The sequence below is a fragment of the Silene latifolia genome, chromosome Y (assembly GCF_048544455.1).
Source record: "Silene latifolia isolate original U9 population chromosome Y, ASM4854445v1, whole genome shotgun sequence".
NCBI classification, from domain to species: domain Eukaryota; kingdom Viridiplantae; phylum Streptophyta; class Magnoliopsida; order Caryophyllales; family Caryophyllaceae; genus Silene; species Silene latifolia.
The window spans coordinates 340815486-340825190 of record NC_133538.1 but is presented as its reverse complement, the minus strand read 5'-3'; positions in this window follow the sequence as shown (position 1 = coordinate 340825190).

The following is a 9705-nucleotide window of genomic DNA, read 5'->3' as shown; positions in this document are numbered from 1 at the left end:
ACTCCTTCCAGCCTCCAGAATTTCCTGCCTGCTAAGCCTAATGATATTCCTAGCAGGGGTATTGTCCATGTGGTATTTCCCATCTCTACCCCATGACACTTGAAACTGATTAGGCTTCTCAACAGGAGTCCTGACAACAGTCTCTGGAGCAGATACATTAGCAACAACAGGAGGGGTGGTTGTTATAACCACAGAGGGAGCTGCAGATGGCTTAGCCTTCTGTTTAGGTCTCCACTGTTGTTTCCCTTTCTGCTGTGGTGCCACTTTCTGAGCTCCATTGTCCTTTGGTTTCTTACACTTTTCAGACTCATGTCCTATTCCTTTACACTTCAAACAGAGCAAAGGTTTCCATTCAAACTCAACCTTAATCTGAACAAGACATCCATCTTCATCCAAAAATTTGATAGACTCAGGGATAGGGGCACCAAATTTAACATCAATCATTACCCTAGCAAATCCCAATCTAGTCTTATCAGTCGTAGCAGCATCACTTCTAACAAAGGTACCCAATAAACCAGCAAGTTTAGGCAAACTCTTACCCCAAAATTTCAGAGGGAGGTTATGTAGTCTTACCCAAACTGGCACATCCTTCACTTCAGACTTCTCCAGCAGTACATCCTCACTCCACGGACGAACAATGAGGGGCTTGTTGTCAAAGAGGAAGTGACCCTGCTGAAGAACCAGGTCCCTTGCAGCAACTGTCTTGAACCTCACCAAAAACACACCATTCGGGCAGAAGGAGACTCTGTCAATCGGAAATTTCGCCCATAGTCGCCTGAGGAAACCCTCCACCACATCAACAGGTGGATTTGCACCCAGAACAAAACCATAGACAGCAGTCTTCCAAAACTCAAGTTCCTCCTTGACATCCTCCTCGGTGAGGCTTAATAGTGGCTCTTCAGCTATGGCACCCAGTCGTTCCTTCCCCTTGCTACGGCCTTGAACAACCCACTCAGTCGTTGTCTCAGGAACCGTATCAATCACCGTTTGATTCTCAGGGACCAAAGCTTCCAAGTCATACGGGGCAATTCCAACCACCGTATTAATATTAATCGTTTTCCCAATATCCCCACTCCCAGGGCCGCCTAGGACCGCCGTTGAAGTAGTAGGAACATCAGCAACCTTCGGGGTAGAGTTTAGAGGAGGGAATTGTTGTGGATCCATACAGTTAATCGACATTTTTTTTGGATTTTTCGATGATAGGGTTTAACGATTTTTAGGGTTTATGTTATCCAGGAAACTATTTTTTAGGCTTTTTCTCTCTCTATCTCTACACTCATTTTTTTGTACCAATTCTCTCCACAAAATCTTGATAGAGCACTTATCTCTATCTTTCCATTATGATACACTTCTCACCATTTTTTTACACAACAAATTCACTCTCACTCTCAATTTTGTAATTTTGTTGTTTCAATGCGGAAATAAATGGTACAAGGGCTGTGTGGCTCACTTGTACCTCGAAACAAAAAATGGGTGATTTTTTTTCCTTTTCTCTCACCATTTTTTTTTCTTTTTTGTGATGGCCCCATTTCGGAAATCAAACTTGGCTACTTGAGCGGAGGTGACTTATGTTGTCAACATCGCCTCAAGAGCTCTGATACCACATGATAAACTAAAAATATGGGAGAAAAATTGTAACACCCCCATACTCCAAGTGCCTTACCAGGACCACTCAGGTATAAGGATGCTACCATCTCGGTTACCCGAGGCATGATAATCATATGACAATGAAGAAACATACTTTATTAAATAAGTTTAAGTGATTACATTACAAAACCAACTGTAAGCAAAATACAACTGTTCTCAAACTATAAACCAACTAAAAGGAACTGTTCTAATAAACACAGCGGAAGACTAAAGACTACGATATGTGATGACTCCATCCCCTGAGCCTAGATCCCACGCGTATCCAAGATATACCGCAAGCAACCGCTCACCACCCCGAATGGATCACCACGTTTTTAAAACATTTAAACGGGTCGTACTAATCACACAACTCAATATACATCAACAAGTAAGATAAACAGACAATTTGAAACTGTCACACACACACACACACACCACCAACCAATTCCCATCATCTCAATCGACCGTCCACTAGACCCCGCTACGCCGTGGGGGACCGCAGCCGTTCCCACCTAAGCCCCGCTCATCATACGAGCGATAACCCTGTATCATTAATGTGCACATCCCCTTTCGTGGCGGGTTCCACGAAGGGCGAAACTAGGGCGTGAGATCACTCCCGCAAGTGACCCCACTCAGCCGAGAACGCATCTCGAGAACCATCACAACCAATCACAAACACAATCACAATCACAATCACAATCAAACAGCTAACTACAGCACATCACCAATATCCCATTATGGGACTAATACCGAGTAGGAAATCCTACCTGGAAAGCAACACAATCATCAGACGATCTAGCAGCTGTCTCAAAACCTCTCCTTTACAAATCCTTCTCCTATCACATAATCACATAATCACATAATCACAATCTAACCTTAACAAATCATAAAAACCCCCAATCCCAAAATTAGGGTTTAACCAAATCAAAGGAAAGACAATAAAAAGGGTACGTAGATCTTACCCTCGACGCAAGGAACCCAACGATATAAACAACGACAAGAACGACGACCGTCCGAACTCCGGGAATTGCTAAGAATGCGATTAGGAAGATGAACTTGTTGCTTTCTCTCTTAAACAGGGTTTTAGGTTTTGTAAAAGTGATTTAAAACAATGACGACGAAGCTTAAATACCTTAATCGCATAATTAACAAAACCCGAGAAAACTCCCGTAAAAAGGACACTCGATCGAGTACCCAAGGTACTCGATCGAGTACCCCTTACTCGATCGAGTACCCCTTACTCGATCGAGTACCCAACAGGTCAGAAACTATTTTATTTCGCAAAACTCCCTTACTCGACAGAGTAAGGCCTACTCGATAGAGTACCCCAAGACTCATAAATACGGAGTATTACAAAAATAAAACATATGGAGATGTTTATACTCGTAAACGAGCTCAAGTAAATCAAATACACCTAAAGCCTTTAAATAGGCGTCACTACTTACTATGAAGTCGGTTAGTAACCAACAACTCACGTCCTACAAATAAGATCAAATGTAACCCATGTTTACATAACCACTAAACTATTTATTAGGCTTATTCAAAACAACTAACTTAAAAATAAGATGATAACACCCACTAATATATAGATAGGAAACAAACTTTGACTATTATTTTTGGATCATAAATCCAACATAAGTTGGGTTGTGTTAATGGCGTACAGTACGTTGTTGTGGGAAGTTAGCTAGCCTGTTGGGTACTTGCTTGTGATACTGTCGAAAGTCCTAAAATGGTAGTAGTATTATATACAGGGCCGACCCTGGGGGTGGGCAAACCGTGTGGTCGCACAGGGCCCCCAATTTTGAGGGGCCCAATATGAGTCCAAATTACTGAGTATAGTTATATATGGTTAATATTTCGCTTCAAAATCAACATACTGTCAATGTTTCAGCGGTAGTAGTTAACCCTTGCACTCTGAACATCTAGGGTTCGATTCCACTAAACAGCGAAAGCACCTTTATATTTTCATTTTAAAATCAAATAAATTGTTGTTAATGAGGTTTTCAATTTAAAATCAAATAAGTTATTGTTAATGAGGATTGAACCCGCGCAACCTTATGACATTGGTAGTAGTTTAACAAAGATGTCAAGGAACTCTTCTTTATATTTAAATAGCAAAACTTTAATTTATCATATATGAGTTGGGGGGCATAAGCTCTTTTTTTTAATCAAATTTGTTCTGATATTTGTTACAATTATTGCTTCATTTTTCCAACTTGCTTTTTTCTTTCTTTTTGAGGTCAAGGCAAACAAATACTCCGTAATTGAAATAGGGGGACTAGTTTATATTTATATATTAACATAGGTATATTTATACTAGGGGCCTATTTTTTCAGTTTAGCACAGGGCCCTCAAAATGACAGGGACGGCCCTAATTATATACTCCCTCCGTCCCGGTCAATTGTTGTCTTTTGGTTTTGGCACAAAGACCAAGGAAAGAGGAGATGCCTATAACTAAATGACAAGTGGAACAAATTGAATGAGAATGATCAAATTACTCATCAAGTTCATTCTTAAAATAGAAAGGACAACAAATGATTGAGACACCCAAAAATGGAAAAGGATAATAAATAACCGGGACAGAGGGAGTACTTAGTAGTAATGTTGTACTATTATTATATAGTACTCCGTAGTAGTAATGTAGTACGTAGTAGTATTTGTGTAGTATTAAATATAGTAGTTAACTCTATTACTGTCGTAGTGGTATAGTGGTAGGATGAAGTAATTCAATTAGGTTAATAAAAATGAAGTTTGGGAAATAAAACAGGGACTAGTTATGCAATTTTTATAATTGGAATGATTGTAATTAGATCTATTATGTGAATTGTGTAGGATCCGACTTTGTAGAGGAATAATTCTGAGCTGTTTGAACCGTCTTGTTGTGCAAGCCAGGTATGGGTAATTCCTTACTAACTTTTGTATACTGATTGAATATGTTAGTTGAGTTTGAGTCAGTTTAGTTATTGTATTGTATCAGTCTTGAGATCGTCTCAGGTAGTTGCAAATATTGTGTTATTGGTATCATTGGTTTGTTGTCTATTGGAAATGTTGAGGTAGGTGTGGAAAGCCGCCGCATATATGTTCGGGGAATCGATGTGGGAAATCGATTCCGGGTCTGGTTGATCGCAGATCAGCCTCTTGGTTCTTCTCTGGAGGGTAAGGCTCCAGAGGGGTGTGCACACTCGGAACAGGGAATGATACACATGAGATTTGAGTTTGGAATTGGTCAGCTTGGTCTTGATCAGTGTATCTTTCATATGGGTACGTCAGTTTGGTCAGTGTGACATGTTTTTTTTTACAACTGTTTGTTTGGTTTTATCTTTACTCGACCTTGTGGCTGACGGATACTGCTTTTGTCCATCTTTTCTTCTTTCTTTTGATGTGCCTGCTATGACCATTGCGGTTCTTGTTCGTATATGTGAGCACTCCTGACAGGTACTCATTTCGGTGCTGCTGATTCATGCTTTGCTTGTACGGGATGGGCGAGTGGAGCATGACTACTAGTTATTTTCTGTTTATTAATAAATGACTCGTAGTTAAGCATATGGCGTATTTAGTATTTAAAAGGCCCCCGCTATAGTAATTTGGTTTTGATTTTTGAGACTTGTAATATTTATCTTTCGTTATATTATTATTCAACTATGATAGTTTTATTTGATTTACTGTCACGGGTCACTCCGTGATGGTAACACACTTTATTATTCGGAATTACCGTATTTGGACACTTGAATAATGTAGGGTGTTACACATAGTGCTTTTGTACTGCTGACCGTCTTATATCAGACAATGCCATACTTTTGAAGTGTTTCACCCAAGTTTTCAGGAACGGGATTCTACTTTGGATCGAAGAGGGGTGGTAGGATCGGATCGCAGGATCGTAAGATCCAACAAATAGCTTGGATAAACAAGTTTATGTAAATAATTTGGTATAATTTGTGATGTATAACGTTAAAAGTTTATTTAATGACATGAAAGTCTTAATAATCATATCAAATATTACATATACCTTTAATTTAGAGTTGTAAGTATAGAAGAACAACCAACTCACAAATTTGGAACACAAATAAGCATTTTACGATCCTGAATGATCCTACCGTCGATCCTACACGATCCTGTACGATCCTATCCGATCCTATCCAATCCTGATCGATCCTGTACCGATCCTACCACCAAAACAATCATATGACGATTGAATCGTTTTCCACTTTTTGGATTGTAGGATCGTACGATTCTACGATCTGGATCGCGATTTTAACAACAATGGTTTCACCTTCTTAAATCTCATCATAAAGGGGCGCAAGGCCAAATGGCCTTTAAACTTGACATGAGTAAGGTTTATGGCGGCGTTAAATAGGGATTCTTCGGAGGAATTATGAGACGAATGGGTTTTGATGAAACGTGGGTGAACAAGGAATTATATTGTGTCTTGACTGTCTTGGCTTAGGTAATTATAAATGGTAAACCATCGGTTGTAATCTAATTAGGCCGGGGTGTTGGAGTAGGTGTTTTTCACAATGCTGCGTCTACTTACTAAATCCCATTAAAGAATATACCAGGGATATATTGTTATATTACTCGTCAGCTGTTCAACGTATATCGGTCAGCTGACCAGGGTTAGACGTTACTGTCATATGACGGCGGTGTTTAGCTGATCCCTTTCGGTCACACCTATATGATGGAGCTCCAATGGATAAACTAATTATTTGTATATGATACATATAAGTTAGTCCCTTGAATATATTGACTAAAAGTTAGCCAAGTGAGTTTTATTTGATAATGAGTTAAGAACTCGCCAAAGCAATTTATTATTCAATTATATGATAATTGACTAATAAATTTTATTTTCTTATATTAATACGATTAAATAAGGTGATATTTAGTAATTAAATATTAATTCGCTAAATAATGAGGTATTGTCTATAATGTGAGGTTAGAGATAATTAGCTTATACAAGGAATTGTAAAATTAGCTAATAGGGTTTTATAAGACACATCATATAATGATATAATGGTCAAATATCACTTAAAAGTTAAGTGTATATTAGTCACTAATTTGTATCATTTAATTGTTAAATGATAAGATTAATATTTAGTTATATAGAATAATTAAATACTCTCTCTTATTTCATGTGTTGTTCCCCTTTCTCTTTGGCACAAGAATTAAGGGAATTAATTTGGACCACACAATACAGATGACCCCACATCAAATTGATTTTGGACCGCACAAAATTGTCTAAAAAAGAAAAAAGGGAACAAAACTGGAATTTGACGGAAAAGAAAAGGGGAACAACAAATAAAATAAGAGGGAGTATAAAACCTGTAAATAGTTGTGGGACAAATGTTAAAAGTAAAAAATGAACCCAAGAGAGTCATGTGGCCGGTTGTTTTTATATAAAACATGCCATGTGCTTTTGGTCAATTTTGAGACAAAATCATTTGATCATGACCTTACTTGTACACTACTATATAAACCAAGTAAGAATTATTTTTCATGGGATTTTTTATGAGATAAAAAAATTTTCTACTAAAAGCCTTTTGTCCGGTTCATGGTGATGAACAAAATGAAGGATTGTTCTTCATTTTCAAACATTCATTCTTTATTCTTCATCACAAAAGTATATGCACAAAAGTTGATTATACTTTATCAAATAATCTCACACAAAAAATTATACGCTATATATTATTATTGTAGTAATATTTCAAATATTATTTAAGGGTAAGCTTCTAATTATTATCTAGTCATAAAATTAGAGATATTTTGGGGTGATATCTTTGGTGCAACCAAGAGGGGATTCCTACTTTGGAGTTTTGAAGACTTGAAGATCATCATGCATTGAGCTCATTTCATCAAGGGTTGATGAAGATGATCATGCCTTAAAGAAGATGAAGAAAAGGTTGTACTTTCTTATCTTAATATTCATTTTATTTTATTTTTTTGGCATGTAAGTAGATTCTTAGGACAACTATGCAAACATAAATTTAGAGGATCTTGATTGCAGTGATAATTACAGATGAGTACTTACGTGGAGTAGTCATTAGATCTGATAAGAAGGTTCCTTGAAATCAACAAGAAGATAAACTCCAATCTTTTGCCTTCTCCTGCCTTTCTTATTCTCTAATTCTCTTCTTGTGTGTTTCTCTTAATGAATATGAATTAGGTTAAAACCACAAACAGGTGTAACTTTTATTATATAGGTGGCAAGAGGAGCATAATTAGATAAGTGGGCCTAATATGTTAATGGCCTGTAAACATTAACCGTAATCCACTTAGTCTATTACTCCGACTAAAAACCCGAAACATCATATTTAGCTATTATCTATTAGAGTGACTGACGTCAGTAATTAGGTCCACATAATAGAGAATTAATATGATAATTCTTACATTCTCCAACTTGGACCGTATTACTGACCTAAACATAATGTCACGTGCAAACAGAGTCATAAGTCGCGCAGAGAACTAAATGAATACATAATGGGTTTATCTTAATTACCCTGATCATTCCGAACAACTGGTTGAGTCATGGCGGAAACACTACTATACAAGAGAAGTGGTCCTTCCATGTACTACGGACCAATCATTTAGAATAATCAGTTTGTACAAGGAGCAAACATAATCCCCGATAATGTCCTTGAGGAAAAGGACTGATTGTGTTAATCGTGCAATAATAATGTATACAATAACAATAATACGATACAGAAAATCGTTCGGAAACCATCATCATAAGAAAACATAAGTTGATTAATCAAAACATAAGTGTCATCATTACAAAACACTAGCATGATCCAAACACAAACGAAAAGCCTTAATGATTATCCTCCAGACCCATATCAGTAGCATGCTTTAAAAATGTCTTTGGAGGTAACCCCTTAGTTAAAGTATCTGCTATATTGGCACTAGTCGTGATGTGCTCAATTGACACAATGTTTTTCCGAGCTTCCTCCTTAACTGATAGGTATTTCATTTCCATGTGTTTTATACCTTTAGAATACCTATCATTCTTCGAAAAGAAGACAGCTGCGGCATTATCACAGCAAATTTTCAGCGGCCTTGCAACAGAATTCATAATGCTAATCCCTAAAAGAAAGTTACGCAACCATAAAGCTTGTATAGTAGCCTCAAAGCACGCTACAAATTCAGCTTCCATAGTGGATGAGGCAATAATTTTCTATTTAGCACTCTTCTAGGAGATTGCCCCCCAGCTAAAGCAAACACATAACCAAAGGGGCTTTTCCTTGAGTCCACACATCCTCCAAAATCTGAGTCAGCATATCCAATAATCTCAAGCTGATCAGTATGTCTATAAGTGAGCATTTTGTCCCTTGTTCTCTTTAAGTACCTTAAAACTTTCTTAGCCGCACTCCAATGACCCATTCCAGGATTGGACTGATATCGACCTAACATACCCACTGCAAAACTTATGTAAGGTCTTGTACAGACCTGCGCATACATTAAGCTTCCAACTAGAGATGCATAAGGAAAGTTTTTCATGGCATTTCGTTCTAGTTCAGTCTTAGGACACATACTTAAGCTGAACTTATCCCCTTTCTGAATAGGAACATCATTGGGATTACATTTTACCATGTTAAATCTTTCTAAGACCTTCATGATATAGGCTTTCTGAGACAACCCTAATGTCCTTTGTGATCTGTCTCGAGATATTTCCACCCCGATCACATAGGACGCATATCCCATATCTTTCATCTCAAAGTTGCTTGATAGGAAATCTTTAGTTTGATGTAATAGTCCCAAATCACTTCTTGCTACGAGTATATCATCGACATATAAGACCAAAAATGCATACTTACTCCCACTGATCTTCAGGTATATACACTGATCAACAGTGTTTTCTTGAAACCCAAAAGAGGTGATGGTATTATGGAACTTAATATACCATTGCCAAGAAGCTTGCTTAAGCCCATAAATGGACTTCTTTAATATATAGACTTTGTCCTCTTTGTCATCAATAATGAAGCCTTCTGGCTGAGCCATATAGACTTCTTCTTCCAAACTCCCATTCAAGAATGTCGTTTTCACATCCATTTGATGTAGCTCTAAGTCAAAATGAGCTACTAAAGCTAA